Source organism: Haematobia irritans, chromosome 3, assembly GCF_050003625.1.
Source record: "Haematobia irritans isolate KBUSLIRL chromosome 3, ASM5000362v1, whole genome shotgun sequence".
Lineage (NCBI taxonomy): Eukaryota > Metazoa > Arthropoda > Insecta > Diptera > Muscidae > Haematobia > Haematobia irritans.
The window spans coordinates 31,756,866-31,770,340 of NC_134399.1; the positions used below are offsets into that span (position 1 = coordinate 31,756,866).

At 33.9% G+C, this 13,475-nt stretch overlaps 1 protein-coding gene across 1 annotated transcript in view; it reads right to left on the reverse strand.

The window, feature by feature from the left end:
* The window catches only part of LOC142230826 (uncharacterized), a 142,892-nt gene extending 131,044 nt beyond the window's left edge, over positions 1-11,848 (reverse strand). The window contains exon 1 of the mRNA XM_075301450.1: positions 9,933-11,848. The gene's annotated coding sequence lies outside the window, so the exon portion shown is untranslated. The remainder of the gene's footprint in view (positions 1-9,932) is intronic.
* Positions 11,849-13,475: the final 1,627 nt, after the last annotated feature.

Consider the following 13,475-nt stretch of genomic DNA (forward strand, 5'->3'; position numbering starts at 1 on the left):
TATGGACCTAGTTAAGCATGGTTGTTAACGGCCATATACTAGCACAATGTACCAAATTTCAACTGACTCGAATGAAATTTGCTCCTCCAAGAGGCTCCAAGACCAAATCGCGGGATCGGTTTATATGGGTGCTATATATAATTATGGGCTGATATGAACTAATTCCTGCATGGTTGTTGGATACCATATACTAACATCACGTACCAAATTTCAACCGAATTGGATGAATTTTGCTCTTCCAAGGGGCTCCGGAGGTCAAATCTGGGGATCGGTTTATATGGGGGCTATATATAATTTTGGACCGATTTCGTCCAATTTTTGCATGGGAGTTTGAGGCCATATATTAACCAAATTTCAACTGAATCAGATGAATTTTGGTCTTCCAAGAGGCTCCGGAGGTTAAATCTGGTGATCGGTTTATATGGGGGCTATATATAATTATGGACCGATGTGGACCAATTTTTGCACGGTTGTTAGAGACCATATACTAACACCATGTACCAAATTTCAGCCGGATCGGATGAAACTTGCTTCTCTTAGAGGCCTCGCAAGCCAAATCGGGGGATCGGTTTATATGGGGGCTATATATAATTATGGACCGATGTGGACCAATTTTTGCATGGTTGTTAGAGACCATATGCTAACACCATTTACCAAATTTCAGCCGGATCGGATGAAATTTGCTTCTCTTAGAGGCCTCGCAAGCCAAATCGGGGGATCGGTTAATATGGAGGCTATATATAATTATGGACCGATGTGGACCAATTTTTGCATGGTTGTTAGAGACCATATACTAACACCATATACCAAATTTCAGCCGGATCGGATGAAATTTGCTTCTCTTAGAGGCCTCGCAAGCCAAATCGGGGGATCGGTTTATATGGGGGCTATATATAATTATGGACCGATGTGGACCAATTTTTGCATGGTTGTTAGAGACCATATACTAACACCATATACCAAATTTCAGCCGGATCGGATGAAATTTGCTTCTCTTAGAGGCCTCGCAAACCAAATTTGGGGGTCCGTTTATATGGGGGCTATACGTAAAAGTGGACCGATATGGCCCATTTGCAATACCATCCAACCTACATCAATAGCAACTACTTGTGCCAAGTTTCAAGTCGATAGCTTGTTTCGTTCGGAAGTTAGCGTGATTTCAACAGACGGACGAACGGACGGACGGACATGCTCAGATCGACTCAGAATATCACCACGACCTAGAATATATATACTTTATGGGGTCTTAGAGCAATATTTCGATGTGTTACAAACGGAATGACAAAGTTAATATACCCCCACCCTATGGTGGAGGGTATAAAATAAATGAGTAAAATAAAAAATAAAATTTTGACAAAATTTTATATAGAAATAAAATATTGACTAAATTTTCTATCGAAATAAAATTTTGACAAAATTTTCTATCGAAATAAAATATTGACAAAATTTTCTATAGAAATAAAATTTTGACAAAGTCTTCTAAAGAAATAAAATTTTGACAAAATTTTCTGTAAAAATAAAATTTGGACAAAATTTTCCAAAGAAATAAAATTTTCTAAAGAAATAATATTTTGACAAAATTTTCTATAGAACTAAAATTTTTACAAATTTTGACTAAAATTTTGACAAAATTTTCTATAGAAATAACATTTTCTAAAGAAATAAAATTTGACAAAATATTCCATTTAAATAAAATATTAACGAAGTTTTCTAAGAAATAAAATTTTGACAAAATTTCTTTATAGAAATAAATTTTGACAAAATTGTTTATAGAAATAAAATGTTGACAAAATTTTTTATAGAAATAAAATTATGACAACATTTTTTATAGAAATAAAATTATGACAACATTTTTTATAGAAATTTTGTATAAAAATAAAATTTTCACAAAATTTTTTATAAAACTAAAATTTTGACAAAATTTTCTATAGAAATATATTTTGACAAAATATTATACAGAAATAAAAAATTTACTAAATTTTTTATCGAAATAAAATTTTGACAAAATCTTCTAAAGAAATAAAATTTTGACAAAATATTCCATTTAATTAAAACAATGCTTTCTATAAAATAAAAAAAAAAATAAAATTTTGACAAAATTTTTTATAGAAATAGAATTTTCACAAAATTTTTTATAAATTTTGACAAAATTTTTAATAGAAATAAAATTTTCACATAATTTTTTATAGAAATAAAATTGTGGAAAATTTTTCTATTGAAATAAAATTTTCCATTTAAGTAAACTATTGACAAAGTTTTCTATAGAAATAAAATTTGGACAAAATTTTCTATTGAAAAAAAATTAAGCAAAAGAAGTCCAGGCATGTATAGATTTGTATCTGGTGTTTTCTTTTCAATGACTCTATTAATCATGTTCCTTAATCTAAATCTGTCCATAAAGCTCGATTAATAATTGTAAAATAAGATTTTGTTTGGTAGTTGTTTGCTAAAATTTTCTCCAAATTTTGGTAGATTATTTTTGGCTCGAGTGACAACCGTGGTTGTCAGTATTTGTCTGGATTTTGTCGCAAAATTGGGACACATTCGTCCCCAATAACTTCCAATATGAATTAAAAATCCTTAGAAAAATCGATAATAAATTGCTACAACTTTTTATGGCATTTCATGGAACAGTCGAATGTTTTAATTTATCTTTGCTGAAAAAAAAAATAATATTTTACAAAATACCAAACATACGCAATTTTGTGGCTTTCAATGAGACCAAATTTTCAGAACAGCTAACCAGGAAAATGTTAAATATCATTCGACACACATCGTCATCAGAACATTACAATGAAATTCCTACTCTAGGTAGATCAACTTGTAAAAGCTCGAGAAATGAAGTGTCGGTTTTCGTCACATTTTTCAAGGACTCAAAACCCGCCATTTTTTCCAAAAGACGATAACATTTTCAATGAAGTCGGTTTGTCATTATAATTAAGTGATTCGCCTTAAAAATGGGTATCTTTTCGTGGGTATCTTTTGGTGAAATCCCACAAATGATCTCAGACTTTTTAAATATATATTCCTGGTCGTGGTTAAATTCCGTGTAGACCTAGCGATATCCTACCGTCCGTCTGTTGAAATCACGTCCGAACGACACAAGCTATGAACTTAGAACTTGGCATAAGTAGCTACTATTGATATATGTCGGATGGTGTTGTTCATGGGTCTTATCGGACTATTTTTGGGTATATAAGCCGATCCCGGAACCTTTTGGTGAGGCGAATTTCATCCGTTGAAATTGGTACGTGATATCAGTATATGCTTTCTAAAAACCATGCACAAATTGGTATATATCTGTCCATAATTATCAAAAGCCTCCGTATAAACCAATTTCCAAATTTGACTTCTTGCGCCGCATGGAGAAACATATTTCATCGGGTCCACATTATATGGGTCCATATCGGCACATAATTATATAAAGAAGGCTGCTCTATATAAACCAATCAACACAAGTTATTCGGTTCTGTGTTTAGCTCATTGGCAAAGGACCTCCTCCTCATATAACCGAGTTAGAAGGGCATTTCATTATTATGTTAAGAAGAGTCAGAAATTACGGATAATTCACTGCTTGAAAACTTTTTGTTGTTTGAGCGAAACTGAAATGATACCAATGGCCCTTGGTATGTAAGGTGGCCATGATAACTATTGTACCACGGTGGCTCTCGGTAACAGAACAGCCGAGGCCGGCCGTTTTTTGCCGCCGCTGCTGCCGATTATGACCGGGAAAGTATCCTAAAGACACGAAAACATAGAAACCCTGGGCAGACAAATATTTCGGCTGCAGATCATATACCTACCAAGAGGACACAGCACCATCGAACTCAGAACGCATCAAACAAAAATTGCTAGCGCAGATGTCGCCAAAATCTCCGGATTTTAATCTGTTGGACGCCTATGACATTTTGGAGAGTAAAATACCAAAGGATCTCTTAGCCAGGAATGGGCCAAACCAGTGATGCCACGCGGCTCCAAAAATTCCCTTTTTTCCCTAGACCCATAATTTGTATTCCCCACATTTTTCGATAATACGTTAAAAAAAATACTAAATTCAAACAAATATGGCAAGAAAATAACAAATATTTCTTTAAAATTAATAGTCAGGGACTATATCCCTCAATAAAGGGACCAAATGTGTAATAATATTAATACTGACATTCTTAATTGGATTTCAAACGTTGTAACATCATTGCTAATTTTTAACACAACAACATTTTTCTTGTGAACTTTAAAGGCCGCGTGTTTCTCCAGGTCAGATTTTCTACAATTTACGAATTTTCCACATGCACTGACATTTAAAATCGTCATTTTCTAGTCAATCCTTTAATTCAACAGTGAGCCAATTTGCACAAAAAGGTTGTTTTCTAAATTTTGCTGGAATGGTTTTTGTAGATGATATTTTTATACCCTCCATCATAGGATGGGGGTATATTAAGTTTGTCATTCCGTTTGTAACACATCGAAATATTGCTCTAAGACCCCATAAAGTATATATATTCTGGGTCGTGGTGAAATTCTGAGTCGATCTAAGCATGTCCGTCCGTCCGTCTATTGAAATCACGCTAACTTCCGAACGAAACAAGCTATCGACTTGAAACTTGGCACAAGTAGTTGTTATCGATGTAGGTCGGATGGTATTGAAAATGGGCCATATCGGTCCACTTTTACGTATAGCCCCCATATAAAGGGACCCTCAGATTTGACTTGTGGAGCCTCTAACAGAAGCATATTTCATCCGATCCGGCTGAAATTTGGTATATGGTGTTGGTATATGGTCTCTAACAACCATGCAAAAATTGGTCCACATTGGTCCATAATTATATATAGCCCCCATATAAACCGATCCCCAGATTTGGCTTGCGGAGCCTAAAAGAGAAGCAAATTTCATCCGATCTGGCTGAAATTTGCTACATGATGTTGGTATATGGTCTCTAACAACCATGCAAAAATTGGTCCATATCGGTCCTTAATTATATATAGCCCCTATATAAACCGATCCCCAGATTTGGCTTGTGGAGCCTCTAAGAGAAGCATATTTCTTCCGATCCGGCTGAAATTTGCTACATGGTGTTGGTATATGGTCTGTAACAATCATGCAAAAATTGGTCCACATCGGTCCATAATTATATATAGCCCCCATATAAACCGATCCCCAGATTTGGCTTGCGGAGCCTAAAAGAGAAGCAAATTTTATCCGATCCCGCTGAAATTTGGTACATGGTGTTGGTATATGGTCTCTAACAACCATGCAAAAATTGGTCCATATCGGTCCATAATTATATATAGCCCCCATATAAACCGATCCCCAGATTTGGGTTGCGGAGCCTCAAAGAGAAGCAAATTTCAGCCGATCCGCCTGATATTTGGTACATGATATTGGTATATGGTCTCTAACAACCATGCAAAAATTGGTCCACATCGGTTCATAATTATATATAGCCCCCATATAAACCGATCACCAGATTTGGGTTGCGAAGTCTCCAAGAGAAGCAAATTTCATCCAATCCGGTTGTAATTTGGAACATGGTGTTAGTATATGATCTTTAACAACCGTGCCAGAATTGGTCCATATCGGTCCATAATTATATATAGCCCCAATATAAAACATTCTCCAGATTTGACCTCCGGAGCCTCTTGGAGGAGCAAAATTCATCCGATCCGTTTCAAATTAGGAACGTGGTGTTAGTATATGGTCGCTAACAACCATACCAAAATTGGTCCAATTACACAAAAATTGGTCCATATCGGTTCATAATCATGGTTGCCACTAGAGCCGAAAATAATCTACCAAAATTTTATTTCTATAGAAAATTTTGTCAAAATTTTATTTCTATAGAAAATTTTGTCAAAATTTTATTTCTAGAGAAAACTTTGTTAAAATGTTATTCAGTTCATAATAAAATTTTCATCATTGTCAAAATTTTCTTTCTATAGAAAATTTTGTCAAAATTTTTATTTCTATAGAAAATATTGTGAAAATTTTATTTCTATAGAAAAGTTTGTTAAAATTTTATGTCTACTTTGTCAAACTGAATTATATACGTATTGAATCGATCTTTTTATACCCTGCGCCACACTGTGGAACAGGGTATTATAAGTTAGTACATATGTTTGTAACACCCAGAAGGAGACGAGATAGACACATGGTGTCTTTGGCAATAATGCTCGGGGTGGTTTCCTGAGTCGATATAACCATGTCCGTCTGTCCGTCCGTCTGTCTGTGAACATATTTTTGTGATCAAAGTCTAGGTCGCAGTTTAAGTCCAATCGAATTCAAATTTGGCACATGTTCCTGTTTTGGGTCAGAATAGAACCCTATTGATTTTGGTTTGGAAGAAATCGGTTCAGATTTAGATATAGCTCCCATATATATCTTTCGCCCGATATGCACTTATATGGGCCATATAAGAAGCCAGAGTTTTATCCCGATTTGCTTGAAATTTTGCACGAGGAGTACAATTGGTAGTATAGTCAAGTGTGCTAAATTTTATTGAAATCGGTTCAGATTTAGATATAGCTCCCATATATATCTTTCGCCCGATATTGTCTAATATGGTCCTAGAAGCCAGAGTTTTGGCCCAATTTGGTTGAAATTTTGCACTAGAAGTACAATTAGTAGTGTAGTCATGTGTGCCAAATTTGGTTGAAATCGGTTCAGACTTACACAGTCTTACACAAGTTTACATACGGTTTAAGGAATTTAATTTTCTTTCATTATTAAAATATAATAAAATATGCATACATATGCTTTAGATTTTGTAAATTAATTTGAAAAACAAAGTATTTGTCCATTTTCAAGAAGATGTTTTTAGTTTGGATTATAAACAACAACAAGAAACATGTTTAGTTATAAGGTAAACACCTCAAGGGTATGTAAACTTATGTGAGACTGTGTAGATATAGCTCCCATATATATCTTTCGCCCGATATGGACTAATATGGTCCTAGAAGCCAGAGGTTTGGCCCAATTTGATTGAAATTTTGCACTAGGAGTGCAACTAGTAGTGTAGTCAAGTGTACCAAATTTGATTGAAATCGGTTCAGATTTAGATATAGCCCCCATATATATCTTTCGCCCGATATGGACTAATATGGTCCCAGAAGCCAGAGTTTTGGCCCAATTTGGTTGAAATTTTGCACAGGGAGTAGATATAGCATTATAGCTATGCGTTTCAAATTTGGTTGAAATCGATTCAGATTTAGATATAGCTCCCATATATAGCTTTCGCCCGATTTACACTCATATGACCACAGAGGCCAATTTTTTACTCCGATTTAGTTGAAATTTTGCACAGGGAGTAGAATTAGCATTGTAGCTATTCGTGCCCAATTTGGTTGAAATCGGTTTAGATTTAGATATAGCTCCCATATATATGTTTTTCTGATTTCGACAAAAATGGTCAAAATACCAACATTTTCCTTTTTAAAATCGCCTCTGCTTAGTCGAAAACTTGTAAAAAGGACTCTAATTTTCCTAAGCTTCTAATACATATATATCGAGCGATAAATCATAAATAAACTTTTGCGAAGTTTCCTTAAAATTGCTTCAGATTTAAATGTTTCCCATATTTATACCCTTCACCACTACTGTGGTACAGGGTATAATAAGTTTGTGCATTTGTATGTAACGCCAAGAAGGAAAAGTCTGAGACCCATCGTTTAGTATACCGATCGTCTTAGAATTAAATTCTGAGTCGATTTAGCGATGTCCGTCTGTCTGTCTGTCTGTCTGTCTGTCTGTCTGTCTGTCCGTCTGTCTGTCTGTTGATGTATTTTTGTGTGCAAAGTACAGCTCGCAGTTTTAGTCCGATTGTCCTAAAATTAGGTATAGGGTCCTGTTTCGGCTCAAAGACGATCCCTATTGATTTTGGAAAAAATCGGTTCAGATTTAGATATAGCTGCCATATATATTTTTCACCGATCTGGTCATAATTGGCGTGTATATCAACCGATCTTCCTCAAATTCCGTACATCCGAATATTTTATGAGTCCCGAAAAACTTGCAAAATATCAGCCAAATCGGTTCAGATTTAGATATAGCTCCCATATATAGCTTTCGCCCGATTTACACTCATTTGCCCACAGAGGCCAATTTTTTGCTCCGATTTAGTTGAAATTTTGCATAGGGAGTAGAATTAGCGTTGTAACTATGCGTGCCAAATTTGCTTGAAATCGGTTCAGATTTGGATATATCTCCCATATAAAGCTTTCGCCCGATTTACACTCATATGACCACAGAGGCCAATTTTTTACTCCGATTTAGTTGAAATTTTGCACAGGGAATAGAATTAGCATTGTAGCTATGCGTGCCAAATTTGGTTGAAATCGGTTCAGATTTAGATATATCTCCCATATATAGCTTTCGCCCGATTTACACTCATATGGCCACAGAGGCCAATTTTTAACTCCGATGTAGTTGAAATTTTGCACAGAGAGTAAAATTAGCATTGTTGCTATGCGTGCCAAATTTGGTTGAAATCGGTTCAGATTTAGATATAGCTCCCATATATATGTTTTTTCTGATTTCGACAAAAATGGTCAAAATACCAACAATTTCCTTGTAAAATCGCCACTGCTTAGTCGCAAAGTTGTAAAAATGACTCTAATTTTCCTAAACTTCTAATACATATATATCGAGCGATAAATCATAAATAAACTTTTGCAAAGTTTCCTTAAAATTGCTTCAGATTTAAATGTTTCCCATATTTTTTTTTACTAACATTGTGTTCCACCCTAGTGCATTAGCCGACTTAAATTTTGAGTCTATAGATTTTGTAGAAGTCTATCAAATTCTTCCAGATCGAGTGATATTTAAATGTATGTATTTGTGACAAACCTTTATATATAGCCCCAAACACATTTGACGGATGTGATATGGTATCGAAAATTTAGATCTACAAAGTGGTACAGGGTATAATATAGTCGGCCCCGCCCGACTTTAGACTTTCCTTACTGGTTTTTTACTAACATTGTGTTCCACCCTAGTCCATTAGCCGACTTAAATTTTGAGTCTATAGATTTTGTAGAAGTCTATCAAATTCTGTCCAGATCGAGTGATATTTATTTGACGGATGTGATATGGTATCGAAAGTTTAGATCTACGAAGTGGTGCAGGGTATAATATAGTCGGCCCGGCTTTCCTTACTTGTTTTTCCCTACATTTTTCGCTACGTTAAATTCACTAAATTCAAACAAATATGGCAAGAAAATAACAAATATTTCTTTAAAAAATAGTCAGTGACTATATCCCTCAATAAAAGGACCAAATGTGCAATAATATTAAACTAATTGGATTTCAAACTTTGTAGCATCATTGGTAATTTTTAACACTACCAACATTTTTCTTGTGAACTTTACGAATTTTTTTTACGAATTTTCCACTTGCACTGACATTTAAAGTCGTCATTTTCTAGCCAATCCTTTAATTCAACAGTGAGTCAATTTACACAAAAAGATTGTTTTCTAAATTTTGCTGGAATGGTTTTTGTAAATGATATTTTTTTAAAATTAAAAACTCTTATGAATGTAATTTGCCCATAGGTAAACAGCGTAAAACAGTTATTTAAAGATATTCTGGAATAAATATTCTACATTTATATAAGCGAACCGCAAATGCGCTGCTGAAGTGATCTTTGTATAAGAAATTATTGGGAAGCACCAAGTTGGGGAAGCCATTACCCGTTTATGTACCTAAATGGAAGCTTTCATTTCTGCAAAAGTAAATCTATTTCATGTTATTAAAAACCAATACTAAAAATCTTTTAACGATACCGCTGACCTTTTCTAAACAGTGGTTTGTTTGCTGCATTACATATCAGCCACACTGTATTTGTACATGTAAATTTTTCCATTAGTATCATAAATTTTAATATTTTAAAGTTTTCAATTTCCCTATAAAATATTGATGCTTATAAATTTTAGTAACTCACCTTAAGTTCATATGCATTCCATATACTGTTGTTGCCGGGCAAATTATTTCCCTATGAAAAAATATCCTCAATATCCAAGCTGTAGAATTTATTTGAAGTCGCCGCATAAAAACGGAAATGCATTTCAGCCACAAATTGCAACCGCATAAAAACAGAACGGAAGTAAACCAATAAAACGGTAGTTTAGTAGGGATCTAGTGGTTGGGACGGGGGGAGGGGGAGGTATAGAACAAATGGCCAAAGGCGTGGGAGCTGGCAACAAATACGAAGTTACAAAGACTACCGACACGACTACACATTCACTTTAGATAGAAGGATTTCGGTTCTTATATTCGCACAAAAACTTGGCAAGGAAAACTATGAAGTTTTTTTTGGTTTTGTTTTCTATTGCCAATATACCGGCGAAATTTTGGGTGGAGTATAACGGTATTATTACGAAATTGTGGTAGAAGACAATTTTAATGTTTTACCGAAGGAAAATATTATAGCGAGAATTTTGTTTTTAATTTATTTTTATGAGGGATCCTTAACTTGCCGTATGCATTTTCGAACTAGAACTGGTTTTTTCCTTCTTGTATTGTATATCCTTGGGAAACATATGTTTTCCTATTTCATTTTTTTCGGTTTTTGCTTTTTTTATCACCACCTCCCTTTAGTTAAGGAATTTTTGTTTTGATTTTCAATTTCGTTGCTTAGTATTGCTCTCTGTTGTGTTTAGCAATGGGGGAGCAAGAGAGAAACAAATTTTGTAAGTTACAGCTGAGAGTAACTTATTTTGTTGTATGTGCTGGGGGGTCTTCTATGCCTTTTGTTATTGTTGTCTGTTTATTTTTCATTGAGTGTTGTTGTTAGGCTCTTATGCTCTTTAGGGACTCTTCTCTTTAACACTCCACACTCTACATGGGGCGCATGTTAAAGTTTTGTTTTGACATTTGTTGGGCCATTTGAGGTTTTTGTTTTTCTTGCTGCATTCATTTCCCTTTGCCAAATTGACTTCTTTTTTATTTTTTTTTTTTTTGTTTTTTTACATGTGCCAGGCAACCACCAGTTTTTTTATCTGTCGTTCACAATAAAGGGCTGGGGGAGGGTTATAGCCCGATCCAATTGACTATGATGAGGCAACAGGGAGCTTTGTCAAGACCCCTATGATATGCGTACAGAAGTTTATGTGTTGTAGGCCAAAAGAAAAACGAAGAAATCGCATAAAAGGGAGTTGGTTTTCACATAAATAAATGTTAAGGACAATTTACAATTTTTTTTTTCTTATAACAACTCAAAAATCTTACAATTTGTTTGTCATATTTTTAAGAAAATATTTTATTTAATTTTTCAAATTATTTTTTATACAAACAAAATCAAATGTAAATTCACTTTATAGAAATTTAGGAAAACATATTTGATATTTTTTTTATTCTTTATTTTTTTGGCTATTCACCATATTTCATAAATATTTTTTTTTTTCAAATAAATTTCTTTTTAATATATCTTCACATATATGTATTTTATATCTTCTTTTATTATTAAAGAATATAATTTATTCACCCCAATAGAATGGAAACCCATACAAAACTTTACAAACACCGTTTATTCTTTTTTTCTCTTCTTCTTCTTCACTCTACTTGGGTTTTTAATATTCAAGGCATACACAAACCGACAAACTCTTATGGCGCGAGGTGGTACGCGGATATTAGGGGGCAAAAAAAACAGTACACAAATTTCATACAAACTCACGCACACATACACACACACGAGAAAAATACTTCATTTGCCGTCTTCGCGTTTAGGCCTGTGTTTATCCTAAGATGACATACGAAAAACTGCTCTTACTCAATAAAAAATATACTGAACTACAACTGTTGGCTGCCCATGTATATGGATGGTGGGATTTGCTGTTGCTGCTGTCAAACAACCAAGCAACAACGTCACTCACTTCTCATTTAGCAATGGCAGAAAACAGTAGTTGGGTTTCCCCATGCAATAACAACATAGCAGTGAGCAAGCATATAATAACAGAAGACTGTAACAAATAACACGAAAGCCCCAATGTTAGTTTTTTGCATATATGAATTAACATAGCAATAACATAACATATTGCAAATGCAATACTCTCGCCTTATCTGCTAAATGCTAGAAGACTCACCAACAGAATGCAATTCATGGATATGTTGTGTATACTCTGTAAAAAGAGACCCATCTGCATATTGGAATTGCAACACATTTCATGTGGGGCATTATGAATTCTTTTTGTTAGCATTCCCTTTGATATTTCTCTGTTAAAAAAAAACAGCAACCAGCTTCGAACATAATGCACGATGTTAATTCAAAATAAGAAAGAAAGAATTAAAATCGTATGGAACCGATCGTAGAATATCCTAAAACAACAATACTAAACAGGTGGTACACCGAAAAAAAATTAAAATGTTTTATGGAAAATATGAACTACCTCATGTGAAATTAAATTATAAAATTATAAATTATATTCCATATTTTGAGATTTCTATAATGCATTGTTAAAATAACGAGAATTTATAGATATTTTAAAATTTTTAGCTACCCTTTACGAAATTTTATTCCTCATAAAAGCAAAAATTAACTAAAAATCATTGGCGCCAAATCATTACCATATAAGACGCTTTAGTTAGCATTGAACTTGTTTTTACGGTCATTGAAATTTAGGTTTACTGCCTGTTCATGAAAAACAAAATCGACCGTAGACGAATCGTTCGTCTAGAATGAAACTAAAATAACTTTATTATTATTTATTTGTTACAAAATCTCGAAGTTTGACATGAACTCATATTTTATGACTTACTTATCGTACACCAAAACAATTGTGATTCGATAGAAACTACACGCAAAAAAAATACTTTCCTGCCAAACGAAATTTTAGACATATAAAGATCGTTTCTCATTTGCTTTTAGCTGGAAGGAAGTTTATTTGGAAGAAAAGTATATACTTTTTGTGATAAACGTTTATTCTTTTCCAGGATGTAAAAACAATTTCATAAAGACTAACTCAAAAATCAATCTTTTCTGGCTAATTGCATTTTCCCTCACATCTTTCTCATTTCCACGAGGTTTTTTTTAGTTCTTAGCATCTTTTTCTGTAATACAAACAATGTAGAAGAAATTATTCGATGTTATAATTTTTTTTTAATTTTACCTTTCGCCTGGACGGAGAATCGAACCGCGGACCATGCAATTTGTAAGCCAACAAACTATCCACTGGGCTACGTAGCTGTTATTGTCACCAATAGACTATTATCGTTATAAGTACTAATTATATAGCATAGTTTGCGGCGCCCACGTCCGTCTTGTATACCAAGACCCTGCTTCGTTCGAACACCAAAAAGTGTTTTTTATACCCTCCACCATAGGATGGGGGTTATTAACTTTGTCATTCCGTTTGTAACACATCGAAATATTGTTCTAAGACCCCATAAAGTACACACAAAAAAAAAATTCACGAAAATTTTTCCAATTAAAATTTTAATTGAGCTTAAAAAAAATATTCAATTAACAATTTAATTGATTCAACAAATT